A 12,597-nucleotide genomic window follows, 5' to 3' on the forward strand; every position below is an offset into this window, starting at 1 on the left:
GCCCCAGGTCCTGCACACCTGGTTCCTCTGCCATCTCTCCCATGCATGAGGCTCGTCAGAATGTGTGTAGAGTGGGCCTGACCATGGCTGTGGCTGGATTCCGGAGGTCCTCAACTGTCAAGGCACTGCTCGGGCTGGGGAGCGAAACGCAACCCTTCCTCTCTGAGGGGCCCCGGTAATATCATCTGGCATATTATTACATAATAAAATATTTTGCAGTATTTAAAACAGGAACTGGAGAGATGGCATAGCAAGTAGGGTGCTTGGTTTGCACACAGTAGACCTGAGTTTGGCACCTGAGTCCCACCAGGAGTGATTCCTGAGCATAGAACCAGAAGTTAGCCCTGAGAATGGCTAAGTATAGTCACTCAAACAAACAAAAAACAAGAACAAAAATGTAAAATATAATAAATATATATAAATATTAATATTTAAATTATAACTTTTTTTGTCAATTTTTATTTTGGCTTTTTGGGTCACACCCAATTATGCACAGGGGTCACTCCTGGCTCTGTGCTCAGGAATTACCCCTGGCAGTGCTCAGGGGACTATATGGGATGGTGGGAATCAGACCCGGGTTGGCCACGTGCAAGGCAAACTACCTGCTGTGCTATCGCTCCACCCTCATTTTGTCAATTTATATGCAATCATTATATCGATATGTAATCTAATATATCTAAACATGTTTATGTTGACGTTTTTATTGAGGTTTTGTTATTTATAATATTTTAAAAATTTATTTTATTTTTAATTGAATCAATATTGAATTGAAATAATCTATATTATTTTTAATTGAATCAGCTGGAATTCACAGTGGGTAGGGCTGTCCCTGGGTTCGATTCCTCCACCCCTCTCAGAGAGCATGGCAAGCTACCGAGAGTATCTCACCCACACGGCAGAGCCTGGCAAGCTACCCGGGTTGCATTCAATATGCCAAAAACAGTAACAAGTCTCACAATGGAGACGTTATTGCTGCTCACTCAAGCAAATCGAACAATGGGAGAACAGTGCTACAGACAGTGGACAGTGCTTAATTGAACCACAATGAGATGCAGTTATAACGCTGTTAATGATGGTTTCTCATACACATAATGTCAGTATCACACCCATCACTCAGTGACATTTTTTAATAATACAAATATTTATTGTTGGTAATGGATTGATTTTAAATCAACTGATAGTTAAAAACATTTTTCTAATTGCAAATTTTCTAATAGAATTTTTTTTTCTTTTTGGGTCACACCTGGCGATGCACAGGAGTTACTCCTGGCTCTGCACTCAGGAACCACCCCTGGCTCAGGGGCCACATGGGATGCACCTCAGATGGTCTCCAAGACCCTGCAGGAATGATTCCTGACCACAAAACTAGGAGTAAGCCCTGAGTGCTGCTGGTGCATCCCTTTCCTCCCCAAACCACCCCCCCCCAACAATCGCGCCATCAACAAAAGACCCATGGAAAAAGATTTATGAATTTTTTTCACTACTAAGATTATCTGTTTATTGAATCAAGTCAAACTTCTTTTTTTTTAAATAAAAAATTGATTGGATCACCGTGAGGTACAGTTACAAACTTGCATGATGGCGTTTCACTCAAACAATGCTCAAGTACCCATCCCTCCACCAGTGCACATTTTCCACCACCAATGGTCCCAGTGTCCCACCCACCAACCCAACCTACTCCACTCCCTGCCTCTGTGGCAGGTACAGTCTTTCTTACTCTGTCTCTAATTTTGGGCATTGTGATTTGTGACACAGATACTAAGAGGTCATCATGTTTGGTCCTTGGTCTATTTTCGGCATATATCTCCCAACCTGAGCAATCCCTCCAATCATCATTTATTTAGTGATCCCCTCTCCGTCCTAACCAAGGCAAAATTCTTTTATGACTGAATGAGTTTTGGATAATGGTGCAAATATAATAAGGAAGCAAATTTGTGTAACTAGGTGTGGAAGTCTGCAATATGTATTTTATAAGGTTGCTTTGATCAGATCAAAAGTTGGTTGATGAATAGAGCAGAAGGTTAATTTTCTTTGTTGAAGGATAAGTCCATCCTAGTAGGTGGGAAAGAGTCTGAGATTGTGGTAAGATGTGTGTATGACTTAAAGCTCCATGAGTTCATTCGTGAACCCTAGGTTTTTGTTTGCTTGCTTGTTTTTATTTTCATAAAAGTAGTTCACAATAGTTCATTACAAATAATATTCAAACACCAATCCCACCGCTGAGCACCTTCTCACCACAATATGAAGGAAGTGTGTGAAGGTTTTTGTATTTCATTCTGGAGCCATTTAAGCTGAATATAAAAGAATACTAGCAAGTATGTTAAAACCAGACAAATGTGTGCTTCTTTTGATGAGTAAGTGAGGTAGAGTGTAAGAAGTTGTGCAGCCGCATATGTGGTCTCACACTCCAGGAAATTCTGCGGCACTCTCTTTGGGGAGCTTTAGTTTAATAGTCTCTGGGTCTTGGCCATTGATGAGATTACAGGGTGCTGGGGGCAGTTTGTGGGTGTGACTGCCAAACTACTGGAAAACTGGGGAGCTGGGAGGAGCGGGCCCAATCGGAGTGGGCTCAGAGATCTCAGTCACGGGATTCCGTGTACCTGGGTTTTGCTGCTGGTCTGCTCTCAGGTGAGGTTCATCCCATCCTGGGTGAGGCTTGTCCCCTCTTGTGTTAGGCTCATCTGAGCATGTGGAGAGTGGTCTTGAGCATGTTGTCGGTTGGGATCTATAGGTTTTCAGCTGCTGGGATTCTGCCTGGGGTGGGGAGGGAGACTCAACCTGCCCACTTCGAGGTGCTCCAGTGAAGACAACCTGGCGTGGGGCTAGGAGGAGATTCTGCCCATTTGAATTTATTCTTTGATGAAGTTTCTGTTCATTTTATTGCCCCATTTTCTTATGGGGCTGGATGTGTTTTTATTTATTTATTTTTTTGTTTTTGGGTCATACCCAGCGATGCTCAGGGGTTACTCCTGGCTCTGCACTCAGGGATTACTCCTGGCAGTGCTCTGGAGACCATATGGGATGCTGGTAATTGAACCCTGGTACACCGGCGGTGCTTGGGGGACCGTATGGGATGCTGGGAATAGAACTCAGGTTGGCCGCATGCAAGGAAAACACCCTACCTGCTGTGCTGTCGCTCCAGCCCCAGGGACTGGATGTGTTTTTCTTGTAGAGTTCAACCAGTGCCTCGTATATCTTTGATATTAACTCTTTATCAGAAGGGTATTGGGTGAATATCCTTTCCCATTCCATAGCCTATCTTTGTATCCTGGTCACTGTTTCTTTTGAGGTACAGAAGCTTCTTAGTTTAAGATAATCCCATTTGTTTATCTTTGATTTCACTTGCTTGTTCAGTGGCATTTCATCTTTGAAGATACCTTTAGCTTCAATATCGAGGGTTTTGCCAACCTTTTCTTTAATATAATTTATGGATTCTGGCCTGATGTTTGTAGGATAAAACATTTTGATTTGATTTGTCCTTTCTCCCTTGCTGCAGGGACTAGGTTTATTGGGTTGCATCCATCACAATGCTCCTGAGGCACTCCCATTTCTCTGTGTTTATCTTTAACCCCTCCTCTGTGCTCTGCTTCTCCTATCTGTTAATTACTTATATTCCTAAACCAGAACCTGTGCCTTGTAAGGTCAGATCCTTCTAAGTACTCTCTATTTTGTATATGTAACTGAAACATTGCTTTTCTCATTCCTGTGTCCTTTGATTAGTTTACTTTAGAGCAATGTCCTTTTTGTTAGACACAGGAAGACAGTTAATGCAATGCTTTTGCAACATGGAGTTAATTGACTAAATAATACTTACTCTTGGGCATCTTTTATTTTTTTTTTTTTTATTTTTTTTTTTTTAATTTTTCACTCCATTTATTTGCATTGCTTGGTTATTTTACACAATTTTTCCTTTATGCTGCTTAATATACAGATTTTTTTTTCTTTTGTTTTATTTTAATGGATCTATTCTGATAATTCACACACCATAAAATTCATCATGAAAGTCACTCATTTAAATTATGCAATCAAATATATTTAGTATAGTCATTGATAAGCAATGATAGCTCATTGCTGTCTTTGCATTGCACCAGTTGCTAATATGTTGAATATATTTTCATGTGTTTATTTATCCACATCTCTTCTTCAGGGAAGTGTCTTCCTTTTTTTCCTTGTCACTTTTGCTAATAAATAAATAGTCTTTTATTTATTTATTTTTAAGGATATAGCATTTTAACATATATTTTGTTTTCATCTACTGAAACCTTTATTCGTGACACTTCTGTTTGTAGCTTTCTAATTTCTGCTCTCATTTCTTCCTGTATTTTTTTTTTTATAATTTATTTATTTTTAATTAGAGAATCACCGTGAGGGTACAGTTACAGATTTATACACTTTTGTGCTTATACTTCCCTCATACAAAGTTCGGGAACCCATCCCTTCACCAGTGCCCATTCTCCACCACCCGTAAACCCGGCGCCCCTCCCACCCTCCCCACTCCCATCTCCCCCCCACCCCACCCTGCCACTGTGGCAGGGCATTCCCTTCTGTTCTCTCTCTCTAATTAGCTGTTGTGGTTTGCAATAAAGGTGTTGAGTGGCCGCTGTGTTCAGTCTCTAGCCCTCATTCAGCCCGCAACTCCTTTCCCCCACATGGCCTTCAACTACAATGTAGTTGGTGATCGCTTCTCTGAGTTGCCCTTTCCCCGGAACGTGAGGCCAGCCGAGAAGCCATGGGGTCAACCTCCTGGTACTTATTTCTACGGTTCTTGGGTATTAGTCTCCCACTCTGATATTCTATATACCATAGATGAGTGCAGTCTTTCTATGTCTGTCTCTCTCTTTCTGACTCATTTCACTCAGCATGAAACTTTTCATGCCCATCCACTTAACTACAAAATTCTTGACTTCCTTTTTTCTAACAGCTGCATAGTATTCCATTGTATAGATGTACCAAAGTTTCCTCAACCAGTCATCCGTTTTGGGGCATTCGGGTTTTTTCCAGATTCTGGCTATTGTAAACAGTGCTGCGATGAACATACATGTGCAGATGTTGTTTCGATTGTACTTTTTTGCCTCTCTGGGATATATTCCCAGCAGTGGTATTGCTGGGTCAAATGGGAGCTCAACCTCTAGTTTTCTGAGAGTCGTCCATACTGTTTTCCAAAAGGGCTGAACTAGCCGGCATTCCCACCAGCAGTGTAGAAGGGTCCCTTTCTCCCCACATCCTCTCCAACAGCGGTTGCTTTTGTTCTTTTGGATGTGTGCCAGTCTCTGTGGTGTGAGGGGGCATCTTTTATATTTACAAGACTTAAGCCTCAGTTGCCCTTAGTTCCTAGCACCCAAAAACTAGGGTCCCAATGAAGGGACTGATGGACCCAGAGTAAGCTGTAAGCTACCCCGGCATCAAAACGGGACAGGCCAAGTGCCATAATACTTTACTATAAGTTAAGAGCACGGTCATAGACAAATTCTGTCATGATCCGAAGACAAACAACTGGATAAGGACCCTGCTGGGGTTAAGGATGACTAATCTGGCCTGAGTAGTGTAGTCTGAGCTCTGTAGCGAGATGTCTCCAGGAAAGAGTGCCACCCTATAAGCTTAATATATTTCTTTCTTTTTAAAAATAAAATCTTTATTTATTTATTTTTTGGTTTTTGGGTCCACCTGGTGATGCACCTGGCTCTGCACTCAGGAATTACTTCTGGCAGTGCTTGGGGGACCATGTGGGATGCTGGGATCAAACCTGGGTCAGCTGTGTGCAAAGCTTACCCGCTGTTCTATTGCTCCCGCCCTCAAATTTTAAAATTTAATAAGTTAGTTCACAATGTTTGATTACATTCAATATTTAAACACCAGTCCCACCACCATTACACTTTTCCACCACCAAATTCAGGATGTTTCCATCCCAAACCCCAATCCCTGTCCCAAAACAAAACTGAAATAATATATTTCGTATTGTCTGTTATGAAGAACTGCTGAACATACTTACAAAAAAGTGTTCATATAGGAAACAAGGTGAAGATTGTTCTATTTTGGAAGGAACCATTAAGACATTCTATAGGATATGACTAACATGTTAAATTGTGGGTTTTGTGAGCTTTGGTATATATATCTGAAAATATGTATATATGCATATATATTTTTTCTCTCTATGATTTGTTGCCTACTAGCTGAACCCCATCAAATGTGGTATGGTAATTATGGAGAATGGTTAGAGAGTGTTTCGTGGCCGTGTGGTCCAGAAATATGTTTACTCATATGTGAGGCTCAGCTCAAGTGCGTGGGGAGCAACCTTGAGCATGGCGGCGGTTGGGTTGTGGAGCTGGGTCCCTTGGGGCAGGGCGGGCTGTCACCCATATTCATAGTGGCATGGCTATGGGGGCCTCATGTTATGCTCCCTTTTGGGAGAAGCAGCCGTGTGATCTGGACGGTGGCCAATGACAAGATTATTTCTCAGCTTAATATATTTCTTACTATGTCCATACAAAATGACTAATATTATTAAGAATTAGAATTAAGATGGATGTTTAAATAGTTTTTGGACTAAAGAAAGGAGATGTATGTCCTTTGATGAAATTCCTCCCTTGAGCAGATCTCCTAGCAGGAGGATTGACATCTTTCTCTTAGAAGAGCTTCCCAGGAAGGAAGGAAAGGGCTTTACATATGTTGATTGTGCTATCTGACTGAAGTGCAGTTATTACCCCAATCCTTGGTGGTTGGGCTCTAGACTAAGGCAGTGAGACTGGACATGAAGAGAGACTAGCATGGGGGGACATGGGAGATGAAAATGAAGGGCAGTGTGAGACTGGAATGGGGCGCTTCGTGAAACTGGAACAGGCACGCAGGGAGATTGGGATAAACGATGACTGATCACCAACTAGCCTGGTGACCCCACTTCCTCCTTCTTCCCAATGCCATCATCCATCAGTGGTGAGGGAAGTGGCCCCAGATCACTGAACGCACATGGCAAGAACGCATGCATTCTTATTTATTTTGTGATTACACAGATGTTGAGGTGCTTAATCCATTTTGATCTGACCTCTTATCATGGTGTTAGGTAGAGGTCTGAGTCCATTTTTTTTTTTTGACTGTTCTCTCCCCAATTTTTTTTTTTAAATTTTTATTAAATCACCATGTGGAAAGTTACAAAGTTCTCAGGTGTATATGTCAGTTATACAATATTCAAACACCCATCCCTTCACCAGTGCCCATATTCCACCACCAGAAACCCCAGTATACCCCCCGCCCCCACCCCCTACCCCCTACTGTATAACTAATGAATTTCACTTCATTTTTTCTTTACCTTGATTACATTCCATAATTCAACACAAAACTCACTATAGTTGACATAACTCTCTCTCTCTCTCTTTTTTTTTTTCTCTTTTTCCTTTTCCCTTTTTTTTTTTTCTTTTTCCCCCTCATCCCCCTTCCTGCGCCTCATAGTATGGTGTACGCTACGCCACGTCGGCCAGCGTGGGGCTTTTGCTTAGTTCACAGTCCAGAGGTGGCTGCTACATTAAAAACCTTCAATATTTTCAACAAAAACTTACTGTTATTATTTGGAGTTTCCCCCCCAAGTCAGACCTGTTCAAATGGAACCAATTCACATTGCTGAACAATTATAAATGTTAAGTCGCGCGGACGCTGCCGCGTCCGCGCGGTTTTGGATTTCTGTATAAAGTCCAGGGAGAATTCTGCCAGAAATTACATAGCCCAGCTCACAGTCCCAGTGCATTGCTGTAAGAAGTCTCTGAATTCAAAGTCTTTAGGCGCAGAGGGTCCGATTCGCGCTCAGCGGCTCCGGGTTTATCTGGGCCGAGGGCGTGCCGGTTATGCCCCCTTCCCATGAGTTCCTGTTCAGTTTTGCCAGCACAATTTGTTAGAGACTTTCCTTGCTCCACTTTATATTTCTTGCTCCCTTATCAAAGATTAGATGATAATATATTTGAGGGTGTGTGTAAGGATATTCAAGCCTACTCCATTGGAATGCAGTTATCTTTATTCCAATACTGTAAAAAATTACAAAGGCAGTGCACGGGAGGGGGAGATGCAATGATGTGTCATTGTTCTATTGTCCATGAGCACTCAGGGCAGTTCTCTATCGCTCACACCGCTCCTGTTCGGTGCTCTCCAGCCGCTGTGTGTGGACTGGATTGGGACGGCTCCTCCTTTTGCTCTGCTTCTGTGTGTGCCGCTGTGCTCTCTTCTGTCTGTCTCTCTGTCTCTGTCTCTGTTGTTGTCTCTCCTCTGGTCTCTTCCAACCTCTCTCTGTCTCTGCTTCTGTGTCTTCTCTGTTCTTCTCCTGTTTCCTCTCATGTGTCTCCTCCTCTGTCTTTTCTGTCTTCTTCTGTCTCTCCCCACCGCCTCCCTCCCCTCCCCCCCCCCCCCCCCCCGTCTTCCCCCACAGTCTTAGTTTATATAGCAAATTACATAGGGTGGTGACACAAAGGTGGGTTGAACATTAACAAATCAACAAAGAAGGGTAAGACCATTTCTCAAGGAGATTAACAAAATCTCATCTAAGGAGATTACTAGGAGATCCATTCAAGGCTGGGGTCCAAACAAGGGTGTGTCAGGGTGTGTCCCTTTCTTCCTTCCTCAGCTAGCTATCTAGGGCATTCGCCTTTCATGCAACTGACCCGTGTTCAATTCCTCTGCCCCTCTCGGAGAGCCCGGCAAGCTACGGAGAGTATCCAGCCCGCATAGCAGAGCCTGGCAAGCTATCCGTGATGGATATGCCAAAAACAGTAACAACAAGTCTCACAATGGAGACGTTACTGGTGCCCGCTTGAGCAAATCGATGAGCAATGGGATGACAGTGACTAACTTGATAAATATGTAGATAAGGCTATTGAGATTTGGCTTCATTGTAATTATTGTCATCATCATCATCATCATCATCATCATCATATTTCTAGCAATGTCATTCTGTATGAGCACAGTAAGAGATATATCAGACTTAAAGTTTGGTTCTTCCTGAGGACATTCACTATATATTCTAGACCACAGTCCTCAGGCCAAGTTAGTCTTCCTAACCCCAGCAGGGTCCTAGTCTCATCGTTACTTTTGGATCATGACAGCATTTGTCTATGACTGTGCCCTCAACTTATAGTTGAGTATTGTGGCGCTTTGGCCTGGCCTATTTTGATGCCAGGGTAGCTCCTGGGTCCATTCTGTCCCTCGTCAGAACCCTGCTTTTGGGGTGCTAGGAACTAAGGGCAACTGAGTGGAGAAAGCAGATGCCCGGGAGTAAATATTATTGGAGTCAACCAGCTCCCAAGTTACAAAGTATAATATTAACTGTCTTCATAGTTGCTTTAAGGTAAACTAAGTTCCCTTCGGCAATGCTAAAAGGACAAACCCCATGTTATCCTACACAATACCATGCTATTTTAATTATTACTGTTTTGTACACAGTTTGAGTTTGGGGAAGGTGATACCTGACATTGGTGCTAAGCCAGGTCATTAGGACGAACCTCTGGACACTGCCCTGCAAGCAGGAAGCAGAACTGAGGCCCCACTTTGAGTAAGTGAGCAAGGTAAAACTTGTAAGTCCGATGATCTGGAGAAGTACCAGCATGCGCTCATACACCTACATGGTCATACATTATCTTGGTGGTACTAGGCAGCAGTTACCCCTCTCTTACATGTCCTTAATCTGGATTGACCTTCAAGTACCAGTATGGGATTCTCTTTGCCCTATGTGTAACTGATCACAAGAATGTGGGGGATGTAATCTGTAGAACCTACGTGTCCAGCTCCATATCTTCCTCTGACGTTTTAATCATGACAACATAGCTTTGACAGCATAGTTGTATACCCTGATGTTCTTTTGACGAATGCTCATCCTATAACTGTTTGTACTCTTGTTAGTGATTCATTCTCTGTGATGAAGTCATTAGGATGATAAAAAATAGGATAAGAAGAGGCCTCTGGCAGTTGCTCTTCGCCTCATGCCACATCGACGCCTTGGCCCTCCGAGCTCTTTACATTCCTCCCACATGTCTTGCCTCTGTGCCTCCAACTGGAAGAATCTTCATGCAACAGCCTTCCATCATTCTCCCCCACCCCAAGAATTGCATTAGCTATTTGTGGGCGCTTATTGTTCCATATGAATTTCAGGAGTGTTTAATCAATTTCTTTTAAAATTAATTTTATTAATTTTTATTTTATTGAATCACTGTAAGATAGAGTTACAAAGTTTTCATGTTTGAGATTCAGTCATACCATGATCAAATACCCATCCCTCCACCAGTGCACATATTCCATCACCAGTGTCCCCAGTATCCCATACCCTCCCCATCCCAGTCCTTACTCTGCCTCCATGGCAGACGACTTCCTCAATACTCTCTCTCTACTTTTGGGCATTATGTTTTGCTTGAATTTTCCTACCACCTTTCAAGCCTACCTGCCAGGGCAGATGCTAGATAGTTTATTTTCCATTGCTCATTTTGAATATCATGAGAGCTTGAGTGGTCGTGGTCATGTGCTTCTGGAATTCTAGATTGTAAATAGATTGCAAATTGTAAATTCTAGAATGCAAATGGTCTCCTCCAGAGACATCTCTGTAGGGCACTAGTCCATTTTGGGATTCAATTGGGAATCCCTGGATCAGGGCTGTTGATGCACTAAGATGGCACTTGGAGGCAGATTGTGGACATGACAGCCTGGCCACCAAGCGGGTGGAAATCTGGAGAGGGACAGTCCAGCTCTTCTGCCACCATGTGGCCTGGTGATTTACTCCTGGAACCTGCATAACTGGGCCTTGCGTGTAGAAGCTCTTGGTCGTGGGGACTCCATCTGGAATAGGTGGGGAGAGTGCACCTGCTCCATCTGGGGTGCCCAGTGAAATTGGCTTGGTATGGAGCCTGGAGAGATTCCAGCACTGTGGTGTCTCCTGGGACTTGCTGCTCTGTCCTGTTTAATCAATTTCTTTGAAAAATGTCATGGGTATCTTTATAGGGATAGCATTGAATCTGTATAATGCTTGGGGGAGTATTACCATTTTGACAATGTTAATTCTCCCAATCCATGAGCAGGGGATGTGTTTCCATTTCCTCCTGTCCTCTTTTATTTCTTGAAGTAGCATTTTGTAGTTTTCTTCCTACAGGTGTTGAGAATCTTTGTATTCATCTCTGCAGTTATGTTTACTAGGGGTATTTAAAAAATTTTTTTTACCCAGTGATATATTTATTTTTGGTTGTAGGGTATAGTTGGCCTCATAAAGGTATTTGGGAAGGATCCCTAGTTCCTCCATTTCCTATAGTAGCATGAAGAGAAGTACTAAAATGTCTTTGATGAAGTTTTGGTAGAACTCACTAGTCAACCTGTGTTTAGTAATGGGCCTTTGTTTTGGGAAGATTTTATGTCCTTATTAATAATTGGTTTGTTCAGGTTTTCTGTTTCCTCCTGATTTAGTCTTAGAAGCTTGTATGATTCTACAAATTCATCTTTTTCTTGTAGGTTCTCCAGTTTGGTAGCATGAAGTTGTTTATAACTTCTTTTGGGAAGGTATTCTCTATATTGTGCTGAAAGTCGCTGATTCAAGTTCCAGTTTCCTCAGTTCCATTGCTTTGGCAATTATGGAGCTGCTGTACTTTTTGGCTCATTAGTTTCTGCTTGAGATTCTTGTTTTTGTTTTTCTCTCTCATAATTTCTTCAACTGACTCTTGATAAAGTTGTTGCTGAGAAGTCTTCCTCAAGTAGTTTAGAAAGTTCTAATGAACTAGGGAAACTTTCTGGGCTTTTGTCCCCATCTATTGATGAGAGTGAATTCATTTCTTTATTATGCTAGGCACCGTGTGAAGGTTTGGGAGATATCTGAATGCCAGCTCGCCTGAGTGATGATCAGGTGCTAAGACCATATCCCGTATGTGCCCATGGCTTTGTGATTGTGATTGTGGGCTCGGGTGCTCCCTGGGAATCTGTGGTTACCCAGGATTTGTAGCAGCTAGAGTCCTGCTGGCAACATGGTCTCAAGCCACCTGTATCAGCTGTATCCCTATGGTAGGGCAGTGCAGTGTTACTTAGGCATCCTGCAGGCCTAGGCATGCTGGAATGAATGAGGGTATTTGTGTTTGCTGCTCCCTGCTAATCTGCATCACCATTCTCATCAGCTTGGGCAACATCCTGTGGTCTACCCACCCTAAGCTTGACCAGATCTGGTACCCTGACCAAATTTCCCAACCAAGTCTGCTGTAAACTTTCCTTCATCTCTGCAGAATGTCTCCTTTTCATCAGCCAGAGGGTCCCAAGGAGGAGCTGATTTTTTTTTAATTTTCTTTTGCCTAGTGAAGACAAATGTTTATCTACCCACTGCTGCCCACTCTGGGCTTATAATAGTGGGCTTTATCCTGTACCGAATCCTCCATCCTACTCACTTGATTGCTTTGTAAAAAGCATAATAGTTTATCATACTTTCTAATATTGGCAAACTCTTGAGCTGAGTTTATTTTCTTTAAATATCCTCAGTGTTGCCAACATTATTGATCTATAATTTGGAAGGGAGGCTGCACTCAGGGATCATGCCTTGTCAGGCTCATGAATATGGTACCAGGGATTGAATTGGGATTAACCCCACACAAGGCAAGCAAATGC

General features: G+C 42.6%; 1 protein-coding gene across 1 annotated transcript in view; it reads left to right on the plus strand.

Moving 5' to 3' along the window:
* Positions 1–12,597, plus strand: part of SLC35D2 (solute carrier family 35 member D2) — a 65,494-nt gene that overhangs the window by 30,906 nt on the left and 21,991 nt on the right. The gene's annotated exons all lie outside the window — the stretch shown is intronic.

Source organism: Sorex araneus, chromosome 3 (assembly GCF_027595985.1).
Source record: "Sorex araneus isolate mSorAra2 chromosome 3, mSorAra2.pri, whole genome shotgun sequence".
Taxonomy (NCBI): domain Eukaryota; kingdom Metazoa; phylum Chordata; class Mammalia; order Eulipotyphla; family Soricidae; genus Sorex; species Sorex araneus.